General features: G+C 44.8%; 1 pseudogene; it reads right to left on the reverse strand.

Annotated features, from left to right (window-relative positions):
* Positions 1-8241: 8241 nt before the first annotated feature.
* On the reverse strand, positions 8242-9355 carry LOC125400233 (cytochrome c pseudogene; annotated as a pseudogene).
* Positions 9356-10578: the final 1223 nt, after the last annotated feature.

The raw sequence follows: 10578 nt of genomic DNA on the forward strand, positions 1-10578 counted from the left end.
CCAATTCATTAAAAATATGCATATACATTATATATATATACACACATGGGGGTGGGGGTATGTGGAGGTCAGAAGATAACTTGGGAGGCAGTACTTTTCTTCTGCCATGTGGGTTCTGGGAGTTAAACTCCGGTTACTGGGTTTGACAGTAGGTGCCTTTACCCACCGAGTCATCTCACCAGCCCTGATGTTCTGTTTTTATTTCTTTGAGACAGAGTCTCATCTAGTGTAGGCTGTTCTTTATACGCACTATGTAATTAAGATGGCCTCGAACACCTGATCCTCCTGTCTCCACTCCCATGTGCTGGCATGGTCTGCGTGTTTTAAAATGTTACTTATTTATCTAGGTGAGATTTTTGTTTGTTTTGTTTTTGAAACAGGGTCTTATTGAACCCAAGCTGGCCTGGAACTTGGGTCAATCCTTCTGTCTCAACCTCCCAAATACTAGAATTATCTATCATTTACTTAGTTATTTTTGTTTTGCTTTGAGATGGGGTCTCACTCCATAGCCCAGACTGCCTTTGAACTAATGGCAATCCTAAGGGAAGAGAGAGAGAGAGACAGAGAGAGGTGACTTTAACCATATAGTCAAAACAGCACAGACATTGACCGTTTACTTGCTTAAGAACAGAGAGCTAGTTAGGTAACTCCGAGTGTTGGCCTACAAGCCTGAGTACTATATTTAATTTAATTTAACTTTATTATTGCCTGTAATAAGAAAGTAGTTAGGGGTATGTGTGTGAGTGCTGGCATGCTTGCCACTGCCTCTAAGTGTACAGGTCAAAGGACAACTTTTGGGAGTCAGCTTACTTCTTCCTCTGTGGACTCCTGGATATCAAATTCGGGTGGTCAGGTTTGCATGGAAATGTTGCTACCTGCTGAACTATCTTGCCCACTTGGCTCAGCTCTCTCTCTCTCTCTCTCTCTCTCTCTCTCTCTCTCTCTCTCTCTCTCTCTCGTGTGTGTGTGTGTGTGTGTGTGTGTGTGTGTGTGTTACCAGCCTGACTTTAGCACTCCTTTTAAAAACACTTCTTCAGCATTGAATTGCTTCCCTTTTGTTTCCATGGGCCTATTAGGTGTTGAAACACTTGCCTCCCATTCACACCAGACACCAGCTACAAAGATTACTTCATCCAGCCCAGCATACCGGGTTATCAATCTGTCAGTTACATTTCTCTTTTCTTGGAACCACTGTCTGGGAACCATTCATCTTCCTATTGGAATCTGAACTTCGTGGTTTCTTGGCCAGCTTCACCACTCTCAGGCTAGAACTTCCCCTCTCTCTGATCCTGGAAATCCCCGCTGCTTCTGTCCTGCATTGATGGCCTGACATCTAGAACTCATTTCTTCCTCTTTCTTGATTTACTTCCTCACCCTGGTGAAGCACAGCACCCACCATCTGCCTGAGAAAGTGTACTTGGAAATAAGATTCTGAGATGCAGCCTTTCTGAAATGCTGTTTATCGTAACCTCGATTTTGGTGGATAGTTTGGCTTGGTATAAAATTTTAGATTTCCCCTGAGCATTGTAAAGGTGTAGTTTCCTTGTTTCCTGGCAATCAGTGGTGTGCTGAGAAGTCTGACATCATTTGTTCTACAAGCCTTTGTATGTCACCTGTTTTTCTGAACACTTTGAGGTTGTGCTCTGGCATTCTGAATTCAACAATGTGCTCTTGTGTGGGTCTACTGTAAAAAAGAATTTGACTAGACTTTGTCCTTGGGAGGCAGGAAGTGAGTCTTGGAATTCCCCAAGTATCAGAAGTGTGTTCGTTATTCATGGTGGCCCCCAGATAGTTTGTACTAATAAGGTGAGTTGTGGTAGACCCTTACATAGTTAAGATGACTCATGCCAGAGAGACCAACCATGTGATTAAAAATTGGTGCTTTGAGTCATCTGGTATCAGTCTGATCTCTGGGACAGGCGATACAGAGCTAGAGCTGAGTCCAGTCATTTGGATAATGGTTCTGTGATCCTACCTACCAGATCATGACCTCCCCCATTCAAACTATGAATAATGAAACTCAGGATTTTTGTGGGGTTACTAATTATTTTTTTTTACCATTATAGCTTTGTAGTTCTTAAATGTTTTTCATTTCCTAAATATTCCCTCGCTTTCTCTTCTCTCCCCACTTCTTCTTTTCTGCTTTTGTTTTATTTTGTTGTGTTTTTTCAGACAGGGTTTGACTTTATAATACTAGCTCACGTCAAACTCCTGATATAGCCCAGGTTAGTCCCCGGCGTACTGGAACCGCAGGTGTGGAACATGATGCTACATTCCCCTCAATGTTCTCTTTTGTAGCTCCCTGTTCTCCCAATAATTGCAAAGCTTGAAAATTTTCCCTTTCCATCTGTTTTTTTCTATTCCCTTTGAGTTCTTCATTGTTTGCTATGCTATGTGGGGTTGTTTTTGTTTTGTTGTTGTTGGAGGCCTTCCTCAAATACATGAGTCTTTCTGTCTTGTTTTTCAATTTTTATTTTAAAAAATTAGATTTATTGATTTTATTTTATGCGTATGAGTATTTGCTTGTGTGTATGTGTGTGCACCACATATATACTTGGCACCGTAAGAGAGGTCAGAAGAGGGTGGATCCCCTACTACCAGAGTTATAGATGATTGCCAGCTACCATGTAGGTGTTGGGGATTGAACCTGGGTCCTCTGTAAGAACAGTGACTGCTCGTTACGCTGAGCCACCTGCCCAGCCCCTTTCCTTCCCACGTTCTTGATAGTGTCTTGGATTCATGAAAGTTTTTTTTTAATTATGAAAAATTGGCTTCATGGTTTAAATTTTTATTTATTTTTAAGTTTTATTTTTTATTATTTTATTTTATGTCTATGGGTATTTGGCCTGCATGTCTCTCTGTGCACTGTGTGTGTGGCTGGTGCCCTTAGAGGCCAAAAAAGAGCATCAAATCCCCTGGGACTGGAGTTACAGATAGTTGTGAGCCACCATGTGGGGCTTGAGAATTGAATTCCTGCTCCCTGGAAGAATAGCTAGTGCTCTTAATTGCTGAGTCATCTCTCCAGCCCCTTTCCCTTCATATAATAGTGAGGCAGTGGTAGTGGGTGGACACACATGCCAGAGCACACGTGTGGTGGTTAGGGTTGGTTCTCTCCTTTCACCTTCATGGGGTTTAACGGATGAATTCAGGCTTTCAGGCTTTTGTGACAATAGATGACCTGCTAGGTTTCTCTCTCTCTTCTTTCTCCTAAATTTATTTTCATTTTGACACAAGGTCCTGGCTAAGACTGTCTTTGAACTCCTTATTCTCCTGCCTCCACCTCCCAAGTTTCAGGATTACAGGAACCTCCACTGCACCCTGCTTTTTAAATATAATTTTATATAATTATAAGAATTATATGGGTGTGAAATTTTTCTGATTTGTTGTCTGTCAGTGTTTGACTTCTGTACCTATTTTATAGACCTACATACCCAGGGTCATGTAGAAATTTCTCAGGTGAAGTCAAGTCTGATGGCACATGCCTTTAATCCCAGCACTCATAAGGCAGAGGCAGGCAAGCCTGGTCTACATAGTGAGCTCCAGGCTAGCCAAGGCTATATCGTGAGATCCTGTCTCAAAACAAAAACTCAAGTGAAGTATATTGAGGATGGAAAGAATTTAAAGGAGCCTTGGCACAAAAGTTTTTAATGTTCTTCCATTAAAGCTAGCCAGCAATACCCATGTAATCCAGACTAGTCAAAATCTTTCTTCTTCAACTTTCAGAGTGCTGGGATTACAAGTGTGAGCCATCATGCCTGTCTGAGTTTTTAATTTTAATACAATCTAATTTTCTTTTTTTGCTGTTGTTACTTAAGAAATATTGATGTCATATTTAAGAATCAATTGCAAAATCCGAGGCCTTATAAATTCATCCCTATGGTCTTTAAAGAGTTCTAGTTTTTTTATTTAGATTTAGATCTTTGTGTACGTTCATGTGTGTGTGGTGCCTAAGTGTGTGTGGTGCCTATGTGTGTGTGGTGCATATGTATGTGGTGCCTCTGTGTGTGTGTGTTGCATATATGTATGTGGTGCATGCGTGTGTGTGGTGTATGCGTGTGTGGTGCCTATGCGTGTGTGGTGCATATGTATGTGGTGCCTCTGTGTGTGTGTGTGTGTGTGTGTGTGTGTGTGGTGCATATATGTGTGAGGTGCGTGTGCGTGGTGCCTGTGTGTGTGGTGCATGTATGTGTGGTGCCTGTGTGTGTGTAGTACATATGTGTATGGTACCTATGTGTGTAGGGTGCATATGTGTGTGGTGTCTGTGTGGTGCATGCGTGTGTGTGGTGCATAGGTGTGCATGGTGCATATGTGCGTGTGGTATGCACATGTGTGTGTAAAAGTGTACACAGAGGCCAGAGGAAGGCATGGGGTGTCCTCCTCTATCATCCCTCCTTTCCTTTGAGGAACAGTCTCTCACTGAAATTGGAACTTGTGTTTTTGAAAGCATGGCAGCCAGTCAACAAGCCCCAGAAATCATCTTGCATCTGCCCCTCTCAGTGCGGAGTTACAGGTCTGTGTGAGACTGCGCCTGGCTCCTGGATGGGACCTGACCGCCCATCCTTTGCTTGTGAACAAGAGCTCTTGAACACAAGGCCATCTCTCCCGCCCCTATATTTAGATCCATGTGAAGTTTCTTTCCCTCTCTTCCTCTATCTTCTCTTTTGTTTGAGAAGGTCTTGCTATGTAGCACAGGTTGGCTTGAATTCTTTCATTCTCCTGCCTCAGCCTCTGGGGTGCTGGGATTCCAGGCATGAGACACTACACCCAGCATGAGTTATTTCATATATGATATAAGGCATGTGTCTAACTTTTTTAAATCTTACTTTCATCTTGTCCTTGTGAGTTTAAACATCTTTTCCCCAAACCGTTTGTGGCACGGGTGAACTGCAGGAGTGAGGGGGGATAAAGAGTGTGTGCTCAACCCTCACACTCAGCCGGAAACCTGCTCTTCCTTTCAGAGCGTGGTTCTTCCTCTCATTCTGCAGACTGGGCCAGGGAGTGTGGAGGGCTTTCTGGAGGAGGGAAGTTCAATCTGAGCCTTGAAGATGCTGAGGATTCCAGGAGCTGGGGATGTAGAATGGGTAAGGCTTTAGTCTGAGGCCTAGCACTGCAAAACAACACACACACACACACACACACACACACACACACACACACATATCTCCCAATAGAAATAAAGGGAAAGGTAGAAGAGGACGAGAAAGGAGCATTTGAAGCAGTTAACCAGATTAAGGGCTAATTTTCCATTCCATATTAATGGCTCTATTATCTCTGCTTGGGTTTTCCTGCAAAGCACCCCTTCCCTTAGAACCCTCTAAGGAATGTGGCCTTGACCTAAGCCACAGTGGGGAAAGGGTTCTGGGCCTTTGTGCTTAGCTCTGCAGACAACCTAAGGAAGCAGGCAGGCCCAGTGGGACAGCAGCAGCTTTCCCTAGAGAAGCAGGTTGCGCAGACGATGTCTCCATTTGGAAGCTGTGTCAAACTAGCCTAGCTTGTACCTCGCCTCAGTTTCCCCATCTGTAAGGTGGTGACCTCCAGCTGTGGTGCCATGCAGAATCAAAGCTCAGTCTGCTGTCTTGCCTGGCGCAGACAACTTCCAAAGGGTCCACTGGGGGAATTGAGGCAAGTGATCTGCTGATTTCCCAGTCAAGGCTTGACTCCTTGGCAGAGAAGCTGAAAAGAATGAGGGACGGTCATGGGTTTGGGGACAGAGGAAGCCAGGTGGATCTGTACTTTGGGAAGATCACTTCGGAGATTCCAAGCACAGTGAGGGAAGGGGTGTTGTGAGCTCAGCTTGGTATCTGATTGGCTCCTTTCCCCTCTGTGTGGACATCAGCCTTGCTTCTCCCGAAGTGGCTCTTCCAGTTTGCTTTCTTAGAGAGACCTGATAAGCAGAATGGGAGGGCTGGCCCTCAAGCCTGAAGGGCTGATGTAGCCATCCTGAACTGCTACACAGGGTACTAGATTACATGGCGTGGCATTAGTATGGAGACCAGAGAGGACCTTGAGTGGCAGTCCCCTTCCACCTTCTTTGAGATAAGGTCTGTTGTTGGACACGGTATTTAGTCCAGACTAACTGCCCTTTGGCCTTCTGGGCTTCTCTTGTTTTTATCGCCCTTCTCATCACTGGCATTCTGGGAATACAGAAACATACGATGTCTTTGGCTCTGTGTGGGTTCTAGGGATCTGAATTCCTGTCCTCACAAGTGGAGAGCAGCTATTTCTTCAGTTGAGGGGTACGGTTTCAGAAATTCTGGAGATAATTCCTTTCACAGGGATGGAATATCAGGTGTGTAGTACCTCAGGACAACTGAAAAATTATTGTTCTTTTTTTTTTGCTTTATATTTATTTATTTATTTATTGAGACAGGGTTTCTCTGTGTAAGTAGCCCTAGCTGTCCTGGAACTGGACCAGTCTGGCCTCAATTGAGAGATCTGTCTGCCTCTACCTCCAAAGTGCTGAGGGATAAAAGGTGTGCACCACCACTGTGGCACTGTGGTCTTTCTTAAAGAAATCATCTATCTATCTATCTATCTATCTATCTATCTATCTATCTATCTATCTATCTATCTATTGGTTTTTCAAGGCAAGGTTTCTCTGTGTAACAGGCCTGGCTGTCCTGGAACTCACTTTGTAGTCCAGGCAGGTCTTGAACTCACTGAGATCCACCTGTCTCTGCCTCCCAAGTGCTGGGGTTAAAGGCGTGCACTACCACTGCCCGGCTTGAAGGAACTTTCTTATGCACGTAAATTCAGACAAAGGCACATAAATTTAATTTTTAAAAAAAAAAAAGACAGAAACTCTTGCCCATGATGAGTCAGGACTTTGCTCTGGGTTGCTGCGCTCCGGGCACAGGTGCAGAATTACTTGAAAATGACTCTTTTGTCCACTAGAGGGAAACCCAGGCTAGAGAGATGGCGAAATCCAGCCAGAGAGACCACAGCTGCCTAGCTGAGTGATGCTACAAGCCCAGTGCTGTGTGGGAGCTGGCTTGTAGCAGCTTGACTGACGAGAGCCACTTGTTGCATTTTGCGAGCTCATGGGAGCTGGTTGTTAAAAAGTCATTAAAAATTAAGCTATTCAAACTTATACTTAAATCAACTCTATTAAAAATGACTGCAGCTGGGCATGGTAGCACATGCCTGTAATCTCAGCAAGAAGATGAGGAGTTCAGGGTCCTTCTTGGCATGAAGTGAGTTCAAGACCAGCCTAAACCACAGGAGACCCTATCTCAAAATAAATAATATAATGACTCTAAACATAAATTTTTAATTTCTATTCTATTTAACTGGTACCACCTCTCTGTTACATATGGAGTCTTACATAGTAGTATGTTATTGTCTGTCTTCAAAACTGGTAACTTGAAATTGGCCATGGAATATCTCCTGCATGCAAACTCACACACGCTACAAACCAGGGTTTCCCATTTCTGATTCCCTTCCTCCATAGGTTGATCCAAATGCCTGCTGAGGTCTTTCTCACACCAGTCACTGTTCTAAGGGGCTGGGCTTTTCCAGGTCTGCAGAGAACACTCACAGATATCCCTGGGGAGGGATTGGTCCCTTTCATCAGGCCAGGCTGTTGAAGGCCCCTTGAATGAGTCACAGCTGTGCTGTGATTGTCCCAGCGTGGCCTGAAGGTGCCGGCCTCAGGCTCAGGGTCTGCCGCCTGCTCCAGAGACCTGTTCCGGTTCAGCCCTGCCTTTCTGCTTGTCTCACGGCCATTTCCTGGGATGGACGCTTCCCCATCAGAAGGGGAGCTTCCTGAGGACCAGGGTTGGCTTCCACCTTCATCTATACCTCCAAGCTGGCCTCAAAACGCAGCAGTGCTGGGAGCAGGCCTTTAATCCCAGGGAAGAAGAGTCAGGCGGATCTCTGAGTTCGAGGCCAGCCTACGGAGTGAGTTCCAGGATAGTCAGGGCTACACACAGAGACCCTGTCTTGAAAAACCAAAAACCAAACCAAACCAAACCAAAACAACAACAACAACAAAAACCCACACAGCATACAAGAAGACAGTGAAGTGGTAGGAGCTAAGCTCTGCCACCTGCTAGCAGTATGACCAGAGAAAGGCACTTTAACCAACAGCTCTGGTCTTTTGCCATTTGACTTGGAAAACAAGGTGAATACTTCTTTCTTTCTTTCTTCTTTTCTTTCTTTCTTTCTTTCTTTCTTTCTTTCTTTCTTTCTTTCTTTCTTTTTTCTTCCTTTCTTTCTCTCACTCTTTTTTTGTAAGTGCCTTTCATTGGTAAAAGGCAGCATCCTTTGACTTAGGGAATTCTAATTAAAATAACATCGAGTCAAGAATAGACAGCTGCTTCCTGGCATTTAGCCATTGCCTGCCACAGGCCAGGGAGTACACACTGAAACACAGACCAGTCTTCTCGTTTCTGAGACGGTGACAGAAACATCGTTAGCCATTCATGATCTGAATTTTGGTGTGTGAATTAAATTATGGTACACATTAAAAGTCACGAGACATAAATTACTCCTTAATAGCCTTTTTAAGATAAACTATTAGATCCGCCCTCTCTCCCTTCTTTTTAAGTCCAGAGATCATTCCCATTTCAGAGATGTACTTTTTGGGATTCTCCAAACATTCCATCAGGTATCCTCTCCCCAGGTGATGCCTTTGTTCTAGTTGGCATCTGTGTGCGAGAATCCAGCCGCCTGACCTGCCTTTCTCCCAAACAGACCGTGGAGGTTTGCTCCAGTCTTATGCTTGCCTCCCTCGTCCACCATGGGGCACTGGGCACACTTCTGAACAAAAATTGTCTTCCCTTTCTTAACATCATCCGTTTTTAATTTGCTCCTGGGTGATCAACGCCATAATCATGTGACCTGGAGATTGACGTCCTGTTTTCTGAACACTTCTTTAAAAAATAAATAAATAAAATCACGAATGTGTGTGTGTCAGTCTGTGTGTGTGAGTCTGTGTGTGTGTGTGTGTGTGTGTGTGTGTGTGTGAGACTTGTGGGAGTCCCCTGACACGTGGGATCCTGGGATTGAATTTATCAACAGACTTGGAGACAGGCACCCTCTCCTGTTGAGTCACTCCCCAACCCAGGTAAATACTTGTGTATCATCAAGTCTGGCTTCCACTTAGACACAATGAGTTCATCCAAGCAAGGCTCTCAGCTGGCTGGCTGTTTCCAGACCCAACAAGGTGCCTCGTGACGTAAAAGGTGCTAAGTTAAAGGGACACACGCGCCTCAGTACCCTGATATTGTGTGTCAAGGAAGTAGGGAGGTGGTAGAGATCAAAAGACAAGGAGTTAACAAGTTCAGCAGTGAGTATGTTCGAGTGTCACAGCCGGGAAAGTGTACCCTTGCCAAGATACTGCCAAGTGCGCCATGCCTGATAAGGGGCACCTCTTCCCTATGGCCATGTCCTCCACCTTTGCCTGGGTCTCTGGGGCTGGGATGCAGGCAGCCGGATGTGGCAGGCCCAAGGCTGCTCTGCAGGAAGCAGCGGCTGGGACAGTCCTGAGCCTCAAAGCAACGGAAGGGAGGGAGCAGCCAGCACCTGCATTGTGCGAGGCCCGCTCCCCGCTGAGCCACCGAGGACCCCCTAAGCACATTCTTGGCGAGGGTTCCCTGCTCGGGGCGGTGGTTCTCAAGCAGATAAAGACCGAACCAGAAGAGGATTGCTACTCTTTCACTCCCCGAGGAGTTCGCTTATTCTTTCACCTGTCAATCACTAGTAAACGCAAAACAGCCCATGATCCTACAAGTCTTTGGTTCTTCGAAATTGGAGGTGGTCTCCGCGGAGTAGGTTGGAATCATGGCTTCTCTATCAACCTAGCGTGCAACTGACAAATGAACTCTCTGAGCAGCTCCGAGACGTTTCTCTGCATTGGGGGGGGGGAAAGTCTGGAGGAAACTCCATTGCTCTAGAGAGTGCTGGAATCGGTGAACCCGCTGCGAAGCACATCCGCCGCTGCTAGCAAACAAGGAAAGGATCTTTCAACACTAATTTTTATTTTTATTATGACAAAAAACCATTGGTGGGAGAGCCCAAAGCTGCACAACGCTTTTAAAAAAAACCTTTCAAATTGATATGCAACATTTAAAAGTTGTGAAATTTCAACTCAGAGTTTGGGGTCTTTTGAAAAAAAAAATGTGGGAAGGTGTGTTTTATAAGCAGTTGGGTTATCCTAGAGGCGGCAGTCTCTCTCTCTCTCTCTCTCTCTCTCTCTCTCTCTCTCTCTCTCTCTCTCTCATATTGTATTTTTGAGTGTCCTCTTGCAAAATGATGTTAATTGTTATATAAGTTTAAAGAAAACCTCTTGGGCAATTCCCTGTTGCAAGGATCTGTGAAAGATAAATTTATTTTGAAACACTGGTTTGTTTGTTTCGTGTGTTTCGTTTTGTTTTGTTTTTTAGTTGGGATCCTTGATTGGTTGGCCATTCTCAAAAATGGTCTTCTGGGACAATCTTGTAGTAAAAGAATTTTAAAATATGTCATAGTGGGGCAGTGTGTGTACCCATGGGAGTCCCCAGATCAAGGAAAAGATCCGAGTTGGCACAACTGGACCTGAGGCCAGGAGTCTGGAACAGGGGAGATGTAGTCATCTCA

The sequence above is a fragment of the Myodes glareolus genome, chromosome 3 (assembly GCF_982192425.1).
Source record: "Myodes glareolus chromosome 3, mMyoGla1.1, whole genome shotgun sequence".
NCBI lineage: Eukaryota > Metazoa > Chordata > Mammalia > Rodentia > Cricetidae > Myodes > Myodes glareolus.